Here is a 24235-nt window from a genome sequence, read left to right on the forward strand (position 1 = left end):
TTGTGTTAATATCTGCACCAAGTGGCATAGTGTCTGGAGTATAGTAGGATCTATTTTCAAGGAACAAAAGATTATATCTATACCAATAGACATGAATTAGCGCTTTTTTTTTAAAGATAAGCTCCCTTTGAACTAAGTCAATGTTTACAAGAAGAGTTATACTAAAAGGTTCACTTTTGCTGCTTACGTTTCATTTATTTCAGGCAATTAATTCATTGTTATTGGTAAATCGATACTTTTTACTGATACTGAAAAGAGAGAAATAAACTAATGACTATCTCTGTTAGAGTAGATTTGTTCATATCTATCAGTAAAATGTTAATTATCTGAAAGTCAATAATAAAACATAAACTGTGATCTTAAATATTTTTTAGGGGCTCAAAAATAATTAGAATTCATGTCAGCATATAAAAAAGATCAGAGTATTTTTAAGATATGATAAAATTTTATTTTAGTTTCTTAATAGGGATTTTTGTGACCTTACAGAGTTCAACTAATTACAATTTTAAAAATAGGATTGATAGAGTTTTAGAATTAGAAACCATTTATAGATTATTTTATTTTTCTTTTGAGGAATCAGGTCATCAGAAGATCAAGGAACACCTATAATGTCACTAGATCCTAATTTAATTTAAATTTTAGAATCCAGGTATTCTAACTCCTGTCTTGATACTATTTCTACTTTATTATGTTGCTTCCCAGGGCTTTAAAAAATAAAAGCTGGGAAATTACATTTGCTTTGCACATACAGCACCAATTATCAAATTCAGCATAAAAGCATAACATGTATACATCAAAAAGAAAACATAAAAACTTCATATTAAAAGCATCTCAAAACAATTGAATATAATAGGGAAACCTTATACAAATGCAACACTCCCCCATTAATAAAAAGAAACCAATTGGAGAAAAAAGAAATTCAATATAAACATGTTGGAATATAACCTAATTCATTTTAATCCAATGCTTCAAATTGAAAAAAATTAGCACTAGTGTTATTTTCCTTTATCATTACAATCTTGCTTTTCATTACATTATGCTATGTTTTGTATTAAACATAAAATCAATTTTTCACCTTAACACATGCTAGAAATACAGAGTCACCATGCTGGAAATCAGTAGAAAGTGTCTTTGTTTCTACTTTTTTTTGTCTTTGGAAAAGCTTTGGGAAAAAATATCATTTACAATGTTTAATTTTAATAACTTAAAGAATGTAATTGATTTTTGTTTGTTTTTGACATGGAGTTTCACTCTTGTCACTCAGGCTGGAGTACAATGGCATGATCTCGGCTCACTGTAACCTCCACCTCCCAGGTTCAAATGATTCTCCTGTCTCAGCCTCCCGAGTAGCTGGGATGACAGGCACTCGCCACCACACCTGGCTATTTTTTGTATTTTTAGTAGAGATGGGGTTTCATCATGTTGGCCAGGCTGGTCTCAAACTCCTGACCTCAGGCGATCCACCCACCTCGGCCTCCCAAAGAGCTGGGACTACAGGCGTGAGCCACCGCGCCCAGCCAATTGAATAGTTTTTAACTCAGAAGATAAATGCTTGAGGGGATGGAAAGCCCATTCCTCATGATGTGATTATTTCACACTGCATGCCTGTATTAAAACATCTCATGTACCCCACAAATATATAAACCTCCTTTGTACCCACAAACATTTTATAAAAGAATGAAAATATTTTAAAACTAAAAAAATTGTTTTTTAATTAAGCAACCTTATTTAAATAAAATCATTCTTCCTCATCCTCAGTCCTGGGATCTACCAGAAAGAATTAGCAACATCTTAAAGATGACAAAGTGTTAAAGATAAGCTGCTATTAAGTAAAAGTGTGAAGTGTGGAGGGGACAAGCTGGATGCCTGAACCATTTTGTTCTATCTTTAGGACAGTGAAAGAGCAAGATGCAGGGTTGGGGTGGGGGACACTTATTCTGTTGAGCATTGTCACCACTATATTCACTGAAATTCATCTGCATGCTTGTATGTATACTGTTGATTCACCTGATACACTGAAAATTATATGAAATTGTTCTCTATTCTTTAGATAATTATAATCTAAGTGCTAATATGAAGCTTAGAATTTATATGAAATAATTATGCCCACAACAAGACATTTCAGCTAATTCCTAGATAATAATCTCACTTCACCCTGCACAAAACAGGCACATGATCATGTCACTCTGACCTGGTTTGAGTCCAAGGAGACTTTTGTTTTTAAAATAATTTAGGTTAGTAGTTAAAATATGAACTTTGGGCCAGGAGTGGTGGCTCATGCCTATAATCCCAGCACTTCGGGAGGCTGAGGCGGGCGGATGACTTGAAGTCAGGAGTTGGAGACTGGCCTGGCCAACATGCTGAAACCCCATCTCTACTAAAAAAAAAATACAAAAATTAGCTGGGTGTGGTGGCAGGCACCTATAATCCCAGCTACTTGGGAGACTGAGGCAGGAGAATTGCTTGAGCCTGGGAAGTGGAGGTTGCAGTGAGCAGAGATCTTACCACTACACTCCAAAACAAACAACAAACAAAAAAATTCTAGAGTCACACTGAAAATCTTAACAACCTGCTTCTACTTCTCATTTTTTTTTATTTTGACCTGATTTTAGACTGATGGTAAAATGCACAAATAACACAAAGTGCCCCCTATGTCCCTCACCCTGCTGCCCCTACTACTAACATTTTCAGAGCCATCCTTATTTTCTCTATAAAAAAGCAGAATTCTCCTTTTAGAGATTTGGAAAGATTATTAAAAGATAAGTTACAAAATACAGTACCTGACACGTATAAAATATTAAATAAATATTAGCCATGCTTAATTATTTTGTTTTGAGTCTTTAGGAGTCAAGTTTTAGTAGAAATATGGGCTAGAAAAAAAAAGAAACAGAAAGCGGGACTCTGTGATCCGACTTGGGCTTATAGAACAGACTGTACTAGTTTGTTCTCATGCTGCTAATAAAGTCCTACCCAAGACCGGGTAATTTATAAAGGAAAGAGGTTTAATGAACTCACAATTCCACATGGCTGGGGAGGCCTCACAGTCACGGCAGAAGGCAAAAAAGAAGCAAAGGCACATCTTAAATGGTAGCAGAGAAGAAAGCTTGTGTAGGGAAACTCCCATTTGAAAACCATCAGATCTCATGAGACTTATTCGCTACCAGGAGAACAGTAGGGGGAACCCGCCCCTATGATTCAATTATCTCCACCTGACTCCATCCTTGACATGCGGGGATAATTACAATCAAGGTGAGATTCGGGCAGAGACACAGCCGAATCATATCAATGACTAATGAGAGTTATGTCCAGAACCTAATGAAAACCTGTCTGAGGCCACATTCCCTGTAAAGCAGATTTGAGATAGAGATTTGTGTAGAGAACATTTAACTGGGTAAAATCCTAGGAACCAACAACTGTGGCGAAAAAGCTGAATTGGATAAAGGGAGTTGAGATGTGAGGAGGCAGTCGCAACAAATACCTCAGCTAATCTCAAGGGGGAGCTGAGAAGCTGGGGTGACCCTTCAGAGTTGCCCTAAATTGAGGCAGGAGTATGGAGTTTTAATACCTTTCACTGGCCATTCTTCAGATACGAGTTGTCCCCAAGGATGGACATCAGCTTGACAAGTTATTAACTAGATCTCCTGAGAATAAATTCTAGAGAGAATCAGCTGAGAGGCATGATTTGCCAACACTCCCAATAGCTGGGCAAACTTCAGTTTTGAGGGAGGATTTGGGTCACACACAAAAGTCTCCACAAATAATTATTCATGGGAAATTCTATGTAGGCAGAGCTATTTCATGGCCAGTTAATCAAAACTACATAATCTATTTGGTTAAGCAAAAGAAATTAAAAAGATAAAATAAAATCTATACATTAACACTCAAAAGTTTTTAATGCATTTGCCTTGCATTTCGTATGTTTTGCCTTGCATATCATATGTTTTGCCTTGCATTTGTTTATTTGCTTTTAAGAACCTTTAGAGAACAATAATTACTAATATAATATGCAGTAGCACAGCATAAACGAGGGAAGCTAACTCTCTCCCTTTTCCCAGGACCTGGAACAGCTAAAGATCCTAAGCATTGTCAGCTTTGGTATCTGACATAGTTTGGATGTTTGTCCCCTTCAAATCTCATGTTAAAATGTGATCCCCAATGTTGGAGACAGAGGCCTCCTGAATGGCTTGGTGCTGTCCTCTTGGTAATGAATGAGTTCTTACCCTGTGAGTTCATGCGATATCTGGTTGTTTAAAAGAGACTGACACCTCCTCCCTGTCTCTCTTGCTTCCTCTCTCACCATGTGATATGCTGGTTTCCCTTCACCTTCCACCATGCTTGGAAGGTTCCTGAGGCCCTCCCTGGAAGCAGGTGCCAGTACTATGCTACACGTACAGCCTTCAGAACAAGGAGCCAAATAAACCTCATTTCTTTATAAACCACCCAGCCTCAGGTATTTCTTTATAACAATGCAAATGAGCTAACAGAGAATCATTCATGGACAGTGAGTGTATAGGTCAATTTTCATGCCGCTGATAAAGACATACCCAAGACTGGGTAATTTATAAAGAAGAAGAGGTTTAATGAATTCACATATCTGCACCGCTACCTGTATAAATATGGAAATGTCTTCACCGTTACCTGTACAAACATGGAAATATCAACACCGCCATCTCTATAAAAATGGAAATATCTAAACCGCCATCTGTATAAACATGGAAAAACCTATACCGCCATCTCTATAAACATGGAAATATCTAAACCGCCATCTGAAGGAACATGGAAATATCTACACCGCTATCTCTATAAAGGTTGAAATATAAACACCGCCATCTGTATAAACATGGAAATATCTACACAGCTATCTGTATAAAGACGGAAATATCTACACCACCATCTCTATAAACGTGGAAATATCTACAACGCCATCCGTATGAACATGGAAATATCTACACCGCCGTCTGTATGAACATGGAAATATCTACACCACCATATCTAGGAACATGGAAATATCTACACCGCCATCTGTATGAACATGGAAATATCTACACTACTATCTGTATGAACATGGAAATATCTACACCGCTATCTGTATAAACATGGAAATATCTACACCGCTATCACTATAAACATGGAAATATCTACACCGCTATCTGTATCAACACGGAAATATCTACACCGCCATCTCTATAAACATGGAAATATCTACACTGCAATCTGCATAAACATGGAAGTATCTACACCGCTATCTGTATATACATGGAAATATCTACACCGCTATCCATATAAACATGGAAATATCTACACCGTTATCTGTATAAATGTGGAAATAACAACACTGCTCTGTCTACAAACACGGAAATATCTACACCGCTATCTGCATAAACATGGAAATATCTACACCGCCATCTCTATGAAAATGGAAATATCTACACAGCCATCTGTACGAACATGGAAATATCTACACCGCAATCTGTATGAACATGTAAATATCTACACCGCCATCTGTATGAACATGGAAATATCAACCCCGTTATCTGTATGAACATGGAAATATGTATACCGCTATCTGTATGAACATGCAAATATCTACACAGCTATCTGTTTATCAATGGAAATATCTGCACTGCTATCTCTATAAACATGGAAATAACTACACTGCTATCTGTATAAACATGGAAATATCTACACCGCCATCTGTATGAACATGGAAATACCTACACTGCCACCCGTACGAACATGGAAATATCAACACCGCCATCTGTATGAATATGTAAATATCTACAATGCCATCTGTATGAACATGGAAATACCTACACCGCTGACTGTATGAACATGGAAATATCTACAACGCTAAAAGTATGAACATGGAAATATCTACACCTCTATCTGTATGAACATGGAAATATCTACACCGCTATCTGTATGAACATGGAAATATCTACACCGCTATCTGTATGAACATAGAAATATCTACACCGTTATGTGTATGAACATGCAAATATCTACACAGCTATCTGTATATCAATGGAAATATCTACACTGCTATCTCTATAAACATGGAAATAACTACACTGCTATCTGTATAAACATGGAAATATCTACACCGCGACCTGTATGAACATGGAAATATCTACACTGCCATCCATAGGAACATGGAAATATCTACACCGCAATCTGTAAGAACATGTAAATATCTACACCGCCCTCTGTATGAACATGGAAATATCTACACCGCTAACTGTATGAACATGGAAATATCTGCAGCGTCATCTGTACGAATATGGACATATCTACACTGCCGTCTGAATTAAGATGGAAATATCTACACCGCTATCTGTATAAACATGGAAATACCTGCACCACTATGTGTATAAACATGGAAATATCCGCACCGCTATCTGTATGAACATGGAAATATCTACACCGCTATCTGCATAAACATGGAAATATCCACACCGCTATCTGTGTAAACATGGAAATGCCTACACCGCTATCTGTGTAAAAATGGAAATATCTACACCGCCATCTGTGTAAACTTGAAAATATCTACACCGCTATCTGTATAAACATGGAAATATCTTCACCGCTATCTCTATAAACATGGAAATATCTACAACGCTGTCTCTATAAACTTGGAAATAGCTACACCACTATCTCTATAAACATGGAAATATCTAGACCGCCATCTCTATAAACATGGAAATATCTACACCACCATATGTATAAACATGGAAATATCTACACCGCCATCTCTATGAAAGTGAACATATCTACATCGCCATCTGTACGAACATGGAAATATCTACACTGCTATCTGTATGAACATGGAAATATCTACACCGCTATGTGTATGAACATGAAAATATCTACACAGATATCGGTATATCAATGGAAATATCTACACTGCTATCTCTATAAACATGGAAATAACTACATTGCTATCTGTATAAACATGGAAATACCTACACTGCCATCTCTATGAACATGGAAATATCTACACTGCCATTTGTATGAACACGGAAATATCTACACTGCCATCTCTATGAACATGGAAATATCTACACCGTTATCTATTTGAACATGGAAATATCTCCACCGCTATATGTATGAACATGGAAATATCTACACCGCTATCTGTACGAACATGGAAATATGTACACCGCTATCTGTATGAACATTCAAATATCTACACAGCCTTCTGTATATCAATGGAAATACCTACACTGCTATCTCTATAAACATGGAAATAACTACACTGCTATCTGTATGAACATGGAAATATCTACACCGCTATCTGTATGAACATGCAAATATCTACACTGCTATCTGTATATCAATGGAAATATCTACACTGCTATCTCTATAAACATGGAAATAACTACGCTCCTATCTGTACAAACATGGAAATATCTATACCGCCATCTCTATGAACATGGAAATATCTACACCGTTATCTATTTGAACATGGAAATATCTCCACCGCTATATGTATGAACATGGAAATATCTACACCGCTATCTGTACGAACATGGAAATATGTACACCGCTATCTGTATGAACATTCAAATATCTACACAGCCTTCTGTATATCAATGGAAATACCTACACTGCTATGTCTATAAACATGGAAATAACTACACTGCTATCTGTATAAACATGGAAATATCTACACCGCCATCTGTATGAACATGGAAATATCTACACCGCGAACTGAACATGGAAATATCTACACCGCTATTGGTATGAACATGGAAATATCTACACCACTATCTGTATGAACATGGAAATATCTACACCGCTATTGGTATGAACATGGAAATATCTACACCGCTATCTGTATGAACATTGAAATATCTTCACCGCCATCTGTATGAACTTGGATATATCTTCACCGGCATCTGGATGAACATGGAAATATCTACACCGCTATCTGCATGAACATGGAAATATCTACACAGCTATCTGCATATACATGAAAATATCTACACATATTTCTCTATAAATATGGAAATAACTACGGCGCTATCTCTATAAACTTCGAAACATCTACACCGCCATCTGTATGAACATGGAAATATCTACACAGCCATCTGTACGAACATGGACATATCTACACCACCATCTGTATTAAGATGGAAATATCTACACCGCTATCTGTATAAACATGGAAATATCTGCCTATCTGTATAAACATGGAAATATCCGCACCGCAATCTGTATAAATATGGAAATATCTACACCGCCATCTCTATAAACATGGAAATATCTACACCGCCACCTGTATGAACATGGAAATATCTACACCGCCATCTCTATAAACGTGGAAATATCTACACTGCTGTCTGTATGAACTTGGAAATATCTACAATGCTATCTGTATAAAATTGAAATTATCTACACCACCATCTCTATAAACATGGAAATATCTACACTGTTATCTGTATAAACATGGAAATATCTACACCGCCATCTCTATGATCATGGAAATATCTACACCGCCAACTGTACGAACATGGAAATATCTACACCGCCATCTGTATGAACATGTAAACATCTACACTGCCATCTGTATGAACATGGAAATATCTACACCGCTATCTGTATGAACATGGAAATATCTACAAAGCTATCTGTATGAACATGGAAATATCTACACCGCTATCTGCATGAACATGCAAATATCTACACAGCTATCTGTATATCAATAGATATATCTACACTGCTATCTCTGTAAAAATGGAAATAACTACACTGCTATCTGTATAAACATGGAAATATCTACACCGCCACCTGTATGAACATGGAAATATCTACACTGCCATTCATACGAACATGGAAATATCTACACTGCCATGTGTATGAACATGTAAATATCTACACCGCCATCTATATGAACATGGAAATATCTACACCGCTAACTGTATGAACATGGAAATATCTACACCGCTATCTGTATGAACATGGAAATATCTACACCGCTATCTGTATGAACATGCAAATATCTACACAGCTATCTGTATATCAATGGAAATATCTACACTGCTATCTCTATAAACATGGAAATAACTACACTGCTATCTGTATAAACATGGAAATATCTACGCCGCCACCAGTATGAACATGGAAATAACTACACTGCCATCCGTACGAACATGGAAATATATACACCGCCATCTGTATGAACATGTAAATATCTACACCGCCATCTGTATGAACATGGAAATATCTACAACGCTAACTGTATGGACACGGAAATACCTACACCGCTATTGGTATGAACATGGAAATATCTACACCGCATTCTGCATGAACATGGAAATATCTACACTGCTCTCTGTATGAATATGGAAATATCTACAACGCTATCTGAATGAACATGGAAATATCTACACCGCTATCTGTATGAACATGCTAATACCTACACAGCTATCTGTATAAAATTGAAATTATCTACACCACTATCTCTATAAACCTGGAAATAACTACACTGCTATCTGTATAAACATGGAAATATCTAAACCGCCATCGCTATGAACATGGAAATAACTACACCGCCATTTGTATGAACATGGAAATATCTACACCGCCATCTCTATGAACATGGAAATATCTACACCGCCATTTGTATGAACCTGGAAATATCTACACCACCTTCTGTATGAACATTGAAATATCTTCACCGCCATCTGTATGAACTTGGATATATCTACACCGGCATCTGGATGAACATGGAAATATCTACACCACTATCTGCATGAACATGGAAATATCTACACAGCTATCTGAATATACATGGAAATATCTACACATATTTCTCTATAAATATGGAAATAACTACGGCGCTATCTCTATAAACTTCCAAACATCTACACCGCCATCTGTATGAACATGGAAATATCTACACCGCCATCTGTACGAACATGGACATATCTACACCGCCATCTGTATTAAGATGGAAATATCTACACCGCTATCTGTATAAACATGGAAATATCAGCCTATCTGTATAAACATGGAAATATCCGCACCGCAATCTGTATAAACATGGAAATATCTACACCGCTATCTGCATAAACATGGAAATATCCACAACGCTATCTGTGTAAACATGGAAATATATGCACCGCCATCTGTGTAAACATGAAAATATCTACACCGCCATCCCCATAAGCTTGGAAATATCTACACCACCATCTGTATAAACATGCAAATATCTATATCGCTATCTGCATAAACATGGAAATATCCACACCGCCATCTCTATGAACATGGATATCACTACACCGCCATCTGTATGAACATGGAAATATCTACACCGCCATCTGTATGAACATGTAAATATCTACACCGCCATCTGTATGAACATGGAATTATCTACACCGCTAACTGTAGGAACATGGAAATATCTACACCGCCATCTGTATGAACATGGAAATATCTACACCGTCATCTGTATGAACATGGAAATATCTACACCGCTATCTGTATGAACATGCAAATATTTACACTGCTATCTTTATAAAATTGGAAATATCTACACCGCTATCTCTAAAAACATGGAAATAGCTAAACCGCTAACTGTATAAACAAGAAACTATCTAGACCGCCATCTCTATAAACATGTAAATACCTACACCGCTATCTGTATAAACATGGAAATATCTACACCGCTATCTGTATAAACATGGAAATATCTATACCGATCTCTCTATAAACCTGGAAATAACTACACCACTATCTCTAAAAACATGGAAATACCTAGACCGCCATCACTATAAACATGGAAATAACTACACTGCCATCTGTATAAACATGGAAATAACTACACCGCTATCTCTATGAACATGGAAATATCTACACCGCTATCTGTATGAATATGGAAATATCTACACTGCTATCTGTATGAACATGGAAATACCTACACCGCTATCTGTATGAACATGGAAATATCTACACCGCTATCTGTATGAACATGAAAATATCTACACCGTTATCTGTATGAACATGGAAATATCTACACCGCTATGTGTATGAACATGGAAATATATACACCGCTATCTGTATGAACATGGAAATATCTACACCGCTATCTGTATGAACATGTAAATATCTACACAGCTATCTGTATATCAATGGAAATATCCACACTGGTATCTCTATAAACATGGAAATAACTACACTGCTATCTGTATACACATGGAAATATCTACACGGCCATCTCTATGAACATGGAAATATCTACACCGCCATTTGTATGAACCTGGAAATATCTACACCGCCATCTCTATGAACATGGAAATATCTACACCGCCATTTGTATGAACATGGAAATACCTACACCACCATCTGTATGAACATGGAAATATCTTCACCGCCATCTGTATGAACATGGATATATGTACACCGGCATCTGGATGAACATGGAAATATCTACACCGCTATCTGCATGAACATGGAAATATCTACACAGCTATCTGCATATACATGGAAATATCTACACAGATTTCTCTATAAATATGGAAATAACTACAGCGCTATCTGTATAAACTTCGAAATATCTACACCGCCATCTGTATGAACATGGAAATATCTACACCGCCATCTGTACTAACATGGACATATCTACAACTCCATCTGTTTTAAGATGGAAATATCTACACCGATATCTGTATGGACATGCAAATGTCTACACAGCGATCTCTATATCAATGGAAATATCTACACTGCTATCTCTATAAACATGGAAATAACTACACTGCTATGTGTATAAACATGGAATATCTACACCGCCACCTGTTTGAACATGGAAATATCTCCACTGACATCCGTACGAACATGGAAATATCTACACCACTATCTGTCTGAACATGTAAATATCTACACCGCCATCTGTATGAACATGTAAATATCTATACCGCCATCTGTATGAACATGGAAATATCTACACCGCTATCTGTATGAACATGGAAATATCTACACCGCTATCTCTATGAACATGGAAATATCTACACCGCTATCTGTATGAACATGGAAATATCTACACCGCTATCTGTATGAACATGGAAATATCTACACCGCTATCTCTATGAACATGGAAATATCTGCACCGCTATCTGTATAAACATGGAAATATCTACACCGCTATCTGTATAAACATGGAGATATCCACACCGCTATCGGTGAAAACATGGAAATATCTACACCGCTATCTGTATAAACGTGGAAATATCTACAACGCCATCTGTATAAACATGGAAATATCTGCACCTCCATCTCTACAAACATGGAAATATCTACAAAGCCTTCTGTATGAACATGGAAATATCTACACCGCTATCTGTAGGAACATGGAAATATCTACAGAGGTATCTGTATATACATGGAATTATCTACACCGCTATCTCTATAAACATGGAAATAACTACAACGCTATCTGTATAAACATGGAAATATGTACATCAACATCTGGATGAACATGGAAATATCTGCACCGCCATCTGTATGAACATGGAAATAACTACACCGCCATCTGTATTATGATGGAAATATCTACACCGCTATCTGTATAAACATGGAAATATTTACACCGCAATCTGTATAAACATGGAAACATCTACACCGCTATCTGTATAAACTTGGAAATATCCACACGGCTATGTGTGTAAACATGGAAATATTTTCACCGCTATCTGTATAAACATGGAAATTACTACACCACTATATCTATAAACATGTAAATATCTACAACGCTATCTGTGTAAACATGGAAATGTCTACACCGCTCTCTGTATGAACATGCAAATATTTACACTGCTATCTTTATAAAATTGGAAATATCTACACCGCTATCTCTAAAAACATGGAAATAGCTAAACCGCTAACTGTATAAACAAGAAACTATCTAGACCGCCATCTCTATAAACATGTAAATACCTACACCGCTATCTGTATAAACATGGAAATATCTACACCGCTATCTGTATAAACATGGAAATATCTATACCGATCTCTCTATAAACCTGGAAATAACTACACCACTATCTCTATAAACATGGAAATACCTAGACCGCCATCACTATAAACATGGAAATAACTACACTGCCATCTGTATAAACATGGAAATAACTACACCGCTATCTCTATGAACATGGAAATATCTACACCGCTATCTGTATGAACATGTAAATATCTACACAGCTATCTGTATATCAATGGAAATATCCACACTGGTATCTCTATAAACATGGAAATAACTACACTGCTATCTGTATAAACATGGAAATATCTACACGGCCATCTGTATGAACATGGAAATATCTACACAGCCATTTGTATGAACCTGGAAATATCTACACCGCCATCTCTATGAACATGGAAATATCTACACCGCCATTTGTATGAACATGGAAATACCTACACCACCATCTGTATGAACATGGAAATATCTTCACCGCCATCTGTATGAACATGGATATATGTACACCGGCATCTGGATGAACATGGAAATATCTACACCGCTATCTGCATGAACATGGAAATATCTACACAGCTATGTGTATGAACATGGAAATATATACACCGCTATCTGTATGAACATGGAAATATCTACACCGCTATCTGTATGAACATGGATATATCTACACAGCTATCTGCATATCAATGGAATTATCTACACTGCTATCTCTATTAACATGGAAATACCTACACTGCTATCTGTATAAACATGGAAATATCTACAACGATTTCTCTGTAAACTTGGAAATAACTAAACCACTATCTCTATAAACATGGAAATATCTAGACCGCCATCTCTATAAACATGGAAATATCTACACCACTATCTGTATAAACATGGAAATATCTATACCGCTATCTGCATAAACACGGAAATGTCTACATCGCTATCTCTATAAACATGGAAATATCCACACCGCTATCTCTATAACCTTGGAAATATCTACACCGCTATGTGTATCAACATGGAAATATCTACACCGCTATCTGTGTAAACATGGAAATATCTAAACCGCCCTCTGTATAAACATAGAAATATCTACAACGCCATCTCTATAAACGTGGAAATAACTACACCGCCATCTGTATGGACATGGAAATATCAACACCGCTATCTATATAAACATGGAATTATCTACACCGCTATCTGTACGAACATGGAAATATCTACACCGCTATCTGTATGAACCTGGAAATATCTACACCGCTATCTCTATGAACATGGAAATATCTACACTGCTATCTGTATGAACATGCAAATATCTACACAGCTATCTGTATATTAATGGAAATATCTACACTGCTATCTCTATAAACATGGAAATAACTACACTGCTATCTGTATAAACATGGAAAAATCTACACCGCCATCTCTAGGAACATGGTAATATCTACACCGCCATTTGAATGAAATGGAAATATCTACACCACCATCTCTATGAACATGGAAATATCTACACCGCCATCTCTATAAACATGGAAACATCTACTCCGCCATCAGTATGAAATGGAAATATCTACATCGCCGTCCGTATGAACATCGAAATATCTACACCGCCATGTGTAAGAACATGGAAATAACTACACCGCCATCTGTATGAACATGGAAATATCTTCACCGCCATGTGTATGAACATGGAAATATCTTCACCGCCATCTGGATGAACATGGAAATATCTACACCGCTATCTGTAGGAACATGGAAATATCTACAGAGGTATCTGTATATACATGGAATTATCTACACCGCTATCTCTATAAACATGGAAATAACTACAACGCTATCTGTATAAACATGGAAATATGTACATCAACATCTGGATGAACATGGAAATATCTGCACCGCCATCTGTATGAACATGGAAATAACTACACCGCCATCTGTATTATGATGGAAATATCTACACCGCTATCTGTATAAACATGGAAATATTTACACCGCAATCTGTATAAACATGGAAACATCTACACCGCTATCTGTATAAACTTGGAAATATCCACACGGCTATCTGTGTAAACATGGAAATATTTTCACCGCTATCTGTATAAACATGGAAATTACTACACCACTATCTCTATAAACATGTAAATATCTACAACGCTATCTGTGTAAACATGGAAATGTCTACACCGCTCTCTGTATGAACATGCAAATATTTACACTGCTATCTTTATAAAATTGGAAATATCTACACCGCTATCTCTAAAAACATGGAAATAGCTAAACCGCTAACTGTATAAACAAGAAACTATCTAGACCGCCATCTCTATAAACATGTAAATACCTACACCGCTATCTGTATAAACATGGAAATATCTACACCGCTATCTGTATAAACATGGAAATATCTATACCGATCTCTCTATAAACCTGGAAATAACTACACCACTATCTCTATAAACATGGAAATACCTAGACCGCCATCACTATAAACATGGAAATAACTACACTGCCATCTGTATAAACATGGAAATAACTACACCGCTATCTCTATGAACATGGAAATATCTACACCGCTATCTGTATGAACATGTAAATATCTACACAGCTATCTGTATATCAATGGAAATATCCACACTGGTATCTCTATAAACATGGAAATAACTACACTGCTATCTGTATAAACATGGAAATATCTACACGGCCATCTGTATGAACATGGAAATATCTACACAGCCATTTGTATGAACCTGGAAATATCTACACCGCCATCTCTATGAACATGGAAATATCTACACCGCCATTTGTATGAACATGGAAATACCTACACCACCATCTGTATGAACATGGAAATATCTTCACCGCCATCTGTATGAACATGGATATATGTACACCGGCATCTGGATGAACATGGAAATATCTACACCGCTATCTGCATGAACATGGAAATATCTACACAGCTATGTGTATGAACATGGAAATATATACACCGCTATCTGTATGAACATGGAAATATCTACACAGCTATCTGTATGAACATGGATATATCTACACAGCTATCTGCATATCAATGGAATTATCTACACTGCTATCTCTATTAACATGGAAATACCTACACTGCTATCTGTATAAACATGGAAATATCTACAACGATTTCTCTGTAAACTTGGAAATCAATAAACCACTATCTCTATAAACATGGAAATATCTAGACCGCCATCTATATAAACATGGAAATATCTACACCACTATCTGTATAAACATGGAAATATCTATACCGCTATCTGCATAAACACGGAAATGTCTACATCGCTATCTCTATAAACATGGAAATATCTACACCGCTATCTCTATAACCTTGGAAATATCTACACCGCTATGTGTATCAACATGGAAATATCTACACCGCTATCTGTGTAAACATGGAAATATCTAAACCGCCCTCTGTATAAACATAGAAATATCTACAACGCCATCTCTATAAACGTGGAAATAACTACACCGCCATCTGTATGGACATGGAAATATCAACACCACTATCTATATGAACATGGAATTATCTACACCGCTATCTGTACGAACATGGAAATATCTACACCGCTATCTGTATGAACCTGGAAATATCTACACCGCCATCTCTATGAACATGGAAATATCTACACTGCTATCTGTATGAACATGCAAATATCTACACAGCTATCTGTATATTAATGGAAATATCTACACTGCTATCTCTATAAACATGGAAATAACTACACTGCTATCTGTATAAACATGGAAAAATCTACACCGCCATCTCTAGGAACATGGTAATATCTACACCGCCATTTGTATGAAATGGAAATATCTACACCACCATCTCTATGAACACGGAAATATCTACACCGCCATCTCTATAAACATGGAAACATCTACTCCGCCATCAGTATGAAATGGAAATATCTACATCGCCGTCCGTATGAACATCGAAATATCTACACCGCCATGTGTAAGAACATGGAAATAACTACACCGCCATCTGTATGAACATGGAAATATCTTCACGGCCATGTGTATGAACATGGAAATATCTTCACCGCCATCTGGATGAACATGGAAATATCTACACCGCTAACTGTATGAACATGGAAATATCTACACCGCTATCTGTATGAACATGGAAATATCTACACCGCTATCTGTATGAACATGGAAATATCTACACCGCTATCTGTATGAACATGGAAATATCTACACCGCTATCTGTATGAACATGGAAATATCTACACCGCTATCTCTATGAACATGGAAATATCTGCACCGCTATCTGTATAAACATGGAAATATCTACACCGCTATCTGTATACACATGGAGATATCCACACCGCTATCGGTGAAAACATGGAAATATCTACACCGCTATCTGTATAAACGTGGAAATATCTACAACGCCATCTGTATAAACATGGAAATATCTGCACCTCCATCTCTACAAACATGGAAATATCTACAAAGCCTTCTGTATGAACATGGAAATATCTACACCGCTATCTGTAGGAACATGGAAATATCTACAGAGCTATCTGTATATACATGGAATTATCTACACCGCTATCTCTATAAACATGGAAATAACTACAACACTATCTGTATAAACATGGAAATATGTACATCAACATCTGGATGAACATGGAAATATCTGCACCGCCATCTGTATGAACATGGAAATAACTACACCGCCATCTGTATTATGATGGAAATATCTACACCGCTATCTGTATAAACATGGAAATATTTACACCGCAATCTGTATAAACATGGAAACATCTACACCGCTATCTGTATAAACTTGGAAATATCCACACGGCTATCTGTGTAAACATGGAAATATTTTCACCACTATCTGTATAAACATGGAAATAACTACACCACTATCTCTATAAACATGTAAATATCTACAACGCTATCTGTGTAAACATGGAAATGTCTACACCGCTCTCTGTATGAACATGCAAATATTTACACTGCTATCTTTATAAAATTGGAAATATCTACACCGCTATCTCTAAAAACATCGAAATAGCTAAACCGCTAACTGTATAAACAAGAAACTATCTAGACCGCCATCTCTATAAACATGTAAATACCTACACCGCTATCTGTATAAACATGGAAATATCTACACCGCTATCTGTATAAACATGGAAATATCTATACCGATCTCTCTATAAACCTGGAAATAACTACACCACTATCTCTATAAACATGGAAATACCTAGACCGCCATCACTATAAACATGGAAATAACTACACTGCCATCTGTATAAACATGGAAATAACTACACCGCTATCTCTATGAACATGGAAATATCTACACCGCTATCTGTATGAATATGGAAATATCTACACTGCTATCTGTATGAACATGGAAATACCTACACCGCTATCTGTATGAACATGGAAATATCTACACCGCTATCTGTATGAACATGGAAATATCTACACCGTTATCTGTATGAACATGGAAATATCTACACCGCTATGTGTATGAACATGGAAATATATACACCGCTATCTGTATGAACATGGAAATATCTACACCGCTATCTGTATGAACATGTAAATATCTACACAGCTATCTGTATATCAATGGAAATATCCACACTGGTATCTCTATAAACATGGAAATAACTACACTGCTATCTGTATAAACATGGAAATATCTACACGGCCATCTCTATGAACATGGAAATATCTACACCGCCATTTGTATGAACCTGGAAATATCTACACCGCCATCTCTATGAACATGGAAATATCTACACCGCCATTTGTATGAACATGGAAATACCTACACCACCATCTGTATGAACATGGAAATATCTTCACCGCCATCGGTATGAACATGGATATATGTACACCGGCATCTGGATGAACATGGAAATATCTACACCGCTATCTGCATGAACATGGAAATATCTACACAGCTATCTGCATATACATGGAAATATCTACACAGATTTCTCTATAAATATGGAAATAACTACAGCGCTATCTCTATAAACTTCGAAATATCTACACCGCCATCTGTATGAACATGGAAATATCTACACCGCCATCTGTACGAACATGGACATATCTACAACTCCATCTGTTTTAAGATGGAAATATCTACACCGATATCTGTATGGACATGCAAATGTCTACACAGCGATCTGTATATCAATGGAAATATCTACACTGCTATCTCTATAAACATGGAAATAACTACACTGCTATGTGTATAAACATGGAATATCTACACCGCCACCTGTTTGAACATGGAAATATCTCCACTGACATCCGTACGAACATGGAAATATCTACACCACTATCTGTCTGAACATGTAAATATCTACACCGCCGTCTGTATGAACATGTAAATATCTATACCGCCATCTGTATGAACATGGAAATATCTATACCGCTATCTGTATGAACATGGAAATATCTACACCGCTATCTGTATGAACATGGAAATATCTACACCGCTATCTGTATGAACATGGAAATATCTACACCGCTATCTGTATGAACATGGAAATATCTACACCGCTATCTGTATGAACATGGAAATATCTACACCGCTATCTGTATGAACATGGAAATATCTACACCGCTATCTGTATGAACATGGAAATATCTACACCGCTATCTGTATGAACATGGAAATATCTACACCGCTATCTCTATGAACATGGAAATATCTGCACCGCTATCTGTATAAACATGGAAATATCTACACCGCTATCTGTATACACATGGAGATATCCACACCGCTATCGGTGAAAACATGGAAATATCTACACCGCTATCTGTATAAACGTGGAAATATCTACAACGCCATCTGTATAAACATGGAAATATCTGCACCTCCATCTCTACAAACATGGAAATATCTACAAAGCCTTCTGTATGAACATGGAAATATCTACACCGCTATCTGTAGGAACATGGAAATATCTACAGAGCTATCTGTATATACATGGAATTATCTACACCGCTATCTCTATAAACATGGAAATAACTACAACACTATCTGTATAAACATGGAAATATGTACATCAACATCTGGATGAACATGGAAATATCTGCACCGCCATCTGTATGAACATGGAAATAACTACACCGCCATCTGTATTATGATGGAAATATCTACACCGCTATCTGTATAAACATGGAAATATTTACACCGCAATCTGTATAAACATGGAAACATCTACACCGCTATCTGTATAAACTTGGAAATATCCACACGGCTATCTGTGTAAACATGGAAATATTTTCACCACTATCTGTATAAACATGGAAATAACTACACCACTATCTCTATAAACATGTAAATATCTACAACGCTATCTGTGTAAACATGGAAATGTCTACACCGCTCTCTGTATGAACATGCAAATATTTACACTGCTATCTTTATAAAATTGGAAATATCTACACCGCTATCTCTAAAAACATCGAAATAGCTAAACCGCTAACTGTATAAACAAGAAACTATCTAGACCGCCATCTCTATAAACATGTAAATACCTACACCGCTATCTGTATAAACATGGAAATATCTACACCGCTATCTGTATAAACATGGAAATATCTATACCGATCTCTCTATAAACCTGGAAATAACTACACCACTATCTCTATAAACATGGAAATACCTAGACCGCCATCACTATAAACATGGAAATAACTACACTGCCATCTGTATAAACATGGAAATAACTACACCGCTATCTCTATGAACATGGAAATATCTACACCGCTATCTGTATGAATATGGAAATATCTACACCGCTATCTGTATGAACATGGAAATACCTACACCGCTATCTGTATGAACATGGAAATATCTACACCGCTATCTGTATGAACATGGAAATATCTACACCGTTATCTGTATGAACATGGAAATATCTACACCGCTATGTGTATGAACATGGAAATATATACACCGCTATCTGTATGAACATGGAAATATCTACACCGCTATCTGTATGAACATGTAAATATCTACACAGCTATCTGTATATCAATGGAAATATCCACACTGGTATCTCTATAAACATGGAAATAACTACACTGCTATCTGTATAAACATGGAAATATCTACACGGCCATCTCTATGAACATGGAAATATCTACACCGCCATTTGTATGAACCTGGAAATATCTACACCGCCATCTCTATGAACATGGAAATATCTACACCGCCATTTGTATGAACATGGAAATACCTACACCACCATCTGTATGAACATGGAAATATCTTCACCGCCATCGGTATGAACATGGATATATGTACACCGGCATCTGGATGAACATGGAAATATCTACACCGCTATCTGCATGAACATGGAAATATCTACACAGCTATCTGCATATACATGGAAATATCTACACAGATTTCTCTATAAATATGGAAATAACTACAGCGCTATCTCTATAAACTTCGAAATATCTACACCGCCATCTGTATGAACATGGAAATATCTACACCGCCATCTGTACGAACATGGACATATCTACAACTCCATCTGTTTTAAGATGGAAATATCTACACCGATATCTGTATGGACATGCAAATGTCTACACAGCGATCTGTATATCAATGGAAATATCTACACTGCTATCTCTATAAACATGGAAATAACTACACTGCTATGTGTATAAACATGGAATATCTACACCGCCACCTGTTTGAACATGGAAATATCTCCACTGACATCCGTACGAACATGGAAATATCTACACCACTATCTGTCTGAACATGTAAATATCTACACCGCCGTCTGTATGAACATGTAAATATCTATACCGCCATCTGTATGAACATGGAAATATCTATACCGCTATCTGTATGAACATGGAAATATCTACACCGCTATCTGTATGAACATGGAAATATCTACACCGCTATCTGTATGAACATGGAAATATCTACACCGCTATCTGTATGAACATGGAAATATCTACACCGCTATCTCTATGAACATGGAAATATCTGCACCGCTATCTGTATAAACATGGAAATATCTACACCGCTATCTGTATACACATGGAGATATCCACACCGCTATCGGTGAAAACATGGAAATATCTACACCGCTATCTGTATAAACGTGGAAATATCTACAACGCCATCTGTATAAACATGGAAATATCTGCACCTCCATCTCTACAAACATGGAAATATCTACAAAGCCTTCTGTATGAACATGGAAATATCTACACCGCTATCTGTAGGAACATGGAAATATCTACAGAGCTATCTGTATATACATGGAATTATCTACACCGCTATCTCTATAAACATGGAAATAACTACAACGCTATCTGTATAAACATGGAAATATGTACATCAACATCTGGATGAACATGGAAATATCTGCACCGCCATCTGTATGAACATGGAAATAACTACACCGCCATCTGTATTATGATGGAAATATCTACACCGCTATCTGTATAAACATGGAAATATTTACACCGCAATCTGTATAAACATGGAAACATCTACACCGCTATCTGTATAAACTTGGAAATATCCACACGGCTATCTGTGTAAACATGGAAATATTTTCACCACTATCTGTATAAACATGGAAATAACTACACCACTATCTCTATAAACATGTAAATATCTACAACGCTATCTGTGTAAACATGGAAATGTCTACACCGCTCTCTGTATGAACATGCAAATATTTACACTGCTATCTTTATAAAATTGGAAATATCTACACCGCTATCTCAAAAAACATGGAAATAGCTAAACCGCTAACTGTATAAACAAGAAACTATCTAGACCGCCATCTCTATAAACATGTAAATACCTACACCGCTATCTGTATAAACATGGAAATATCTACACCGCTATCTGTATAAACATGGAAATATCTATACCGATCTCTCTATAAACCTGGAAATAACTACACCACTATCTCTATAAACATGGAAATACCTAGACCGCCATCACTATAAACATGGAAATAACTACACTGCCATCTGTATAAACATGGAAATAACTACACCGCTATCTCTATGAACATGGAAATATCTACACCGCTATCTGTATGAATATGGAAATATCTACACTGCTATCTGTATGAACATGGAAATACCTACACCGCTATCTGTATGAACATGGAAATATCTACACCGCTATCTGTATGAACATGGAAATATCTACACCGTTATCTGTATGAACATGGAAATATCTACACCGCTATGTGTATGAACATGGAAATATATACACCGCTATCTGTATGAACATGGAAATATCTACACCGCTATCTGTATGAACATGTAAATATCTACACAGCTATCTGTATATCAATGGAAATATCCACACTGGTATCTCTATAAACATGGAAATAACTACACTGCTATCTGTATAAACATGGAAATATCTACACGGCCATCTCTATGAACATGGAAATATCTACACCGCCATTTGTATGAACCTGGAAATATCTACACCGCCATCTCTATGAACATGGAAATATCTACACCGCCATTTGTATGAACATGGAAATACCTACACCACCATCTGTATGAACATGGAAATATCTTCACCGCCATCGGTATGAACATGGATATATGTACACCGGCATCTGGATGAACATGGAAATATCTACACCGCTATCTGCATGAACATGGAAATATCTACACAGCTATCTGCATATACATGGAAATATCTACACAGATTTCTCTATAAATATGGAAATAACTACAGCGCTATCTCTATAAACTTCGAAATATCTACACCGCCATCTGTATGAACATGGAAATATCTACACCGCCATCTGTACGAACATGGACATATCTACAACTCCATCTGTTTTAAGATGGAAATATCTACACCGATATCTGTATGGACATGCAAATGTCTACACAGCGATCTGTATATCAATGGAAATATCTACACTGCTATCTCTATAAACATGGAAATAACTACACTGCTATGTGTATAAACATGGAATATCTACACCGCCACCTGTTTGAACATGGAAATATCTCCACTGACATCCGTACGAACATGGAAATATCTACACCACTATCTGTCTGAACATGTAAATATCTACACCGCCGTCTGTATGAACATGTAAATATCTCTACCGCCATCTGTATGAACATGGAAATATCTATACCGCTATCTGTATGAACATGGAAATATCTACACCGCTATCTGTATGAACATGGAAATATCTACACCGCTATCTGTATGAACATGGAAATATCTACACCGCTATC

Source organism: Gorilla gorilla, chromosome 20, assembly GCF_029281585.2.
Source record: "Gorilla gorilla gorilla isolate KB3781 chromosome 20, NHGRI_mGorGor1-v2.1_pri, whole genome shotgun sequence".
Lineage (NCBI taxonomy): Eukaryota > Metazoa > Chordata > Mammalia > Primates > Hominidae > Gorilla > Gorilla gorilla.